This window comes from Neomonachus schauinslandi, chromosome 6 (assembly GCF_002201575.2).
Source record: "Neomonachus schauinslandi chromosome 6, ASM220157v2, whole genome shotgun sequence".
NCBI classification, from domain to species: domain Eukaryota; kingdom Metazoa; phylum Chordata; class Mammalia; order Carnivora; family Phocidae; genus Neomonachus; species Neomonachus schauinslandi.
The window spans coordinates 30,510,607-30,515,543 of NC_058408.1; the positions used below are offsets into that span (position 1 = coordinate 30,510,607).

At 36.3% G+C, this 4,937-nt stretch overlaps 1 non-coding gene across 1 annotated transcript; it reads left to right on the top strand.

Annotated features, from left to right (window-relative positions):
- Positions 1-3,114: 3,114 nt before the first annotated feature.
- Positions 3,115-3,241, top strand: LOC123325219. The gene has a single exon (XR_006540318.1). It is a non-coding gene; the product is annotated as a small nucleolar RNA SNORA25 (small nucleolar RNA).
- The last annotated feature ends 1,696 nt before the right edge of the window (positions 3,242-4,937 follow it).

Consider the following 4,937-nt stretch of genomic DNA (forward strand, 5'->3'; position numbering starts at 1 on the left):
GATATCTAATGTCTCCATCAGTGCTAATTTTGTGTTATTCTGAATATTAATATAATGGAGCATTAATAAAACATGCGTAAAATATAGGTTCAAAGAATGTAACCCATACATTACATATTACATATATAACTATAATTTTCACTAGTATTTGCCATACTGATTGGATTTCTTAGCTATAAAAGTTTTTTGGTAAGTTTATTCTTTCATATATAGCTCATCTGTTAGAAATATGGATTTTTTTAATGTGGCCAAAAATATTGCCCATTCCACAGAGACATGAAAGTAAAAATTTTAATTTGTCTTCATTTCTTTCACTGGTGATTACCTCAGAACTCCAAAATATGCCAAATTTAACAACACTAATATACTTGTGCCTAAAATTAATTATTTAAAATACTCCTCGTAGTTTTCCTTCACTTTATTTATTTAAACCCTATGCATTTTTCAGAAGAATATAAGGCAGATGATGAAAAAAAAGAATGCAATGAGATAACATGAAATTAGAGTGGGAAATGATAGCTTTGTTGATGCTATTGTACAAGCCCTCCCTATCTTATATGACCATCCATTTGTCATTGCCAAATCTGGCAGAAGCAAGACAAATAATATCCAACATCAACTGGCATGTGTATGCACATGTATGCTAGGCACTTGGCTAAGCATTTAACACACATCACCTTATTTACTACTCATTGTAATAGTGGTAGTTAGATAATATTATTACCCTCATTTTTCTGATGAGAAAATTGAATTAGATTATGTATTTTGCCTAAGGTCTGGAAGCTGTAAGAGGTATAATTTAAAGTCAGATTTTTTCTAATGCTAAAGTTTATGTCCTTACCCTCTGTATATAATGCTTCTCCTCAAAACTGATTTCTTACAGACAATGACAAATTTATTGTATACTTCTGTGTGCCTGGCACTGCATTAAGCATGTAGCAGGAAGAGAGAAGTCTAACACAGGATATATAGCCTCAAAGATTTTATGATCTAGTTAGAGAGAACTGGCATGTATGACATATTGGATGAAAATTTATGCTACAATGTGTAGTAATTTCTATTTAAAAAGTAGTGCGAATGCAGAGAAAGTAAGTCAACATTAACTGAGCCTCCCATCAGCCGAATTTAGTATTTAGCAAGGCAGCTTGTAATCACCTCAGGCATGATCATATCCCAGGCAGAATTCACATTTCACTGATGCATCAAGGGCATTTCCTTTCCTTTTCCTGTCACATTTACATTTTTCTTCTCATGTCTTGTGAAATAGAAAAACAGCATTCTGCAGAAAGAGATGGAATATCCAATCTAACAGCTACATCATCATTCAAAAAATAATATGTACATTATTTGGCAATTATTCACAGTTGTAGAAAATATGCAGTATTTGTACTCAGTTTGGAAGATTAGAACTAAAAAATAGAAAACTTGCAAAATCATCCAGCTAAGAAGTGGCAGAAGCAGAATAGTAAGCTGTGTCTTCTGATGGCATGTCTGGAAGTATTACTCCACACTAAGCTATCTTTGGGCAAATTTATTGCAATATTGCTTGATCATAAAAATGGGCGCATCTATCTCATAGTATTGCTATAAGACTTGGCTTCATAGAGTAACCACTCTCTATTGTAACAAGTCTTTCTTCTCTAAACTTGCATCTCTCCCTATGCAAGTAGCGAGCACCCAGGCATTCTGTGTCCACATGGAAGGTGACCCGTGCCTTTCATATGGAATGGTTTCTCTAAGACCTTCGTTACCAGCTGCTTCAGTCCTTAACTGCTGTGGGAGTCCAGAAAAGCTGGAGCCCAGCTCTTGGAGCAAGTTACAGCCTGCACAGCAAGAATCCAGAGGCTTGCAAACTGTGCACGGAATCCTCCTCCTCTGCACTGACGCATTGATCTGTATCGGGGGGGGGGGGGGTTTATCCAGAATTGATCATCCAATTCCCACCAGTTTTCTGCAGCTGGAACATTTATGCTTTTACTTTGGTGAATTGTGGGTGTACAACATCAGCATCAAAACCTCTGTAGTAGTTGTACAGGTATCCATGAAAAGACTTTAAATAAATTTCTCTTTTAGAAAAAAAAATGTGTTGTCTTCCTTTTAAACAGAACCAGATAAAAGTTGGCATTGCCTTTATTTGACAGAGTCACAAAGTAAATTCTTCCCCACAACAGTCTTTCACAAGTCCTATTCTTTTCTTTCCTTTTATGAATTTAATCAAGCTCATCCTTTGACAAGGGATATCCTTGCTCTGCCGAAAGTCCAAATTTGGTTATTTTTTTAAACACATTTCAAAGCAGAACACACACATATTCTTTGGAATTAGATAGAGGTAGGGTAAATCCCTGCTCTGGTACAGTCACAAGTTGCTCAATTTCTTTAAGGCTGTTTCTTCATCTGAAGACTGGAGATAAACTACATACCTTGGGGGGGTTATATGATGATTAAATGAGATAATATACATTATTCACTGAGCACCCTGCTTAACAAAGAACAGAACAGCTTAAAAAAGCATACAATAGGTCTTACTATTTTTCCTTTCTGTGTGACCCTGAGGGAGTTATTTAACATTGCCAACTTTGTAACTTTTTAAAACTGTGTTGTACAAATTAAATGAGGTATACAAGAAGTCATTTTTTTTTTTTTTTGTAGTAGGTTGATCTGAGTACATGTAATAAACAAGTGTTACTCTTTCTTTAAGGCTTCTTCACACAAATGCTGTCAATATTTTTTCCCCTCCCAGGATGAAATCCTGAACAAACTGCACGGACTTTCAGGTGTTAAGAAAGATCCTCCTTAAAGGTTCAATCTCTCAACCAGTTGCAAGCCTTTTCTGCTGTCCTAATTCCTGCCAACCTCAGGCCGGAGAACTGTGGAGATGTGAACTGAGTTGATGAGAGATGTCTTCCCCCTCCCCCTCCCCTGGAGTGGTCTGCTACTCTGCCTTCTCCTCCACTTGCAGTCAGGGCGAGAAGAGAGGTCACCTGAGGGTCGAGTTGTCACCTGGCTTTTGTGTCGTTTTGGTTGTTATTGTTGTTCATGCCCACTTGCTTTCTCTTCTCAACTGCTGTACGTGAGTAGAATATTTGAGGGAAATCAAGAAAGAAAGCAATTTTTAGGTCATTTCAAAGAGGGCTTGTGGGACTAAAACCAAGAGCTCTTAACGCTGTGACCAAATATTGGAATTCTCCATAGGATGTAGTAGTTACTCAATAGTGCTATTTTTTCCTGTGGAGATACAAGATAAAAAAAAAAAAGAAAGAAAGAAAGCAATTTCTATTTGGGGGTTGAACCTTTCTACTAAGGTTCAACAGTTAGGTTTCAAGAAATAGATGGGGTTCTATAATACCTTCATAATCTACAGAAGTTCCCACCAACCCACTTCCTCCCCCTTAGACCTACAATTCAAGTGAAAATAGTACACATGCTAGGAAAAACAGCTTAAGGAAAATCTCTAGGGCCCCATTCCAATCAGACTGTTGTGCATCAGCTTCTATAATATAGAAATTCTGGATCTGTCATTGAGATCAAACTAATTTTATTTAAGACTTGTATTATTTCCTATGGTAGCGATAAACAAATTACCACAAACTTGGTGGCTTAAAACAACACACGTTTATTCTCTTATAATTCTGGAAGTCAGAAGTTCCAAGTATTTTTTTTTTATCAGCTAAAGCCAATGTGTTGGAGGTGACTTGCTTTCTCTGGAGGCTCTAGGGAAGAATCCACTCCTTGCCTCTTCCAGTTTCTGGAGGCTGCTGACATTCTTGGGCTTGGGGCTGTGTTACTCTGAGCTCTGCCTTGGTGATCACATTGCCCTCTCTTCTGTATGAAATCTCTCTCTACCTCCCTCTTATAAGGTGATCACATTGCCCTCTCTTCTGTATGAAATCTCTCTCTACCTCCCTCTTATAAGGATACTTGTGATCACATTTTGGGTCTACCCAGATTATCCAGGATAACTTCCCCATCTCAAGATCTGTAAATCACATCTGCAAAGACCCTTTTTCCGTATAAGATAACATTGACAGGTTCCAGGGATTAGGACTTAGATATCTTTGGGGACCATTTTTCATCCTGCCGTAAACATCAAAGATAAGGTGAATACAGCTTATACCTAACTTTTTAACTCCTACTTCTGCTCAGAAGTTTTCTCCAAAATTAAATGTTACTTATGCTTCAGGGTCCAATTCAGAATCAATTAGTTATGAAAATACCCTTGGTCATCCTGGTCCACACTGATTGTGCCCTCCTGCATGATTCAGACCTCAGTTAAAATTCCAAACATTCACTATCTTTTCATGTTTAAGCAACTTACTGTATTTCTTCACCTGTAGAATAGGATAGTGTTATCATCCTCACTGGACTGTTTCAAGGATTAAAGGAGAAAACATAGACGGAGCCAAGAATTAAATCTAGAACATGATAAACACTCAATATATTTTAATCTTTTCCCTTCTATTGATCAAATACTGCCTCCCATTTCATAACTTTATAAGAATCAGTCTTTTTCTAGAGAGAAACTATTTCTTAGCGCTATACTTTTTAATATGTACTTCTTTATTTTCCCATTATGATGGCTTACTGTTGATATTAAAAATGTTGAGAACCACCTGATAAATATCAAAACATTACCTCCCCACAGAAGACTAATTCATATTTCATAAATAATGACCTAAATGGGAAATTCCACTTCGATTACAGCATTTTCTTACCTGCTTTGTTTTTAGCATAGGCTTGTTAAGAAAAAAAATATTCTGAGTTTTAAAATCTCAAATTGCTTAGGATATTACTTGGTTTAATCAAATACATCTCTGCGCATCTTGATTGATTTATTTCATTTTGAAATATTACTTCAAAATCATGAAAATATAATAATTCTCATTGCAGCTTCTTTGATATTTTATCAAATCCAATATCCGTCATCAGTCTGTGCAATA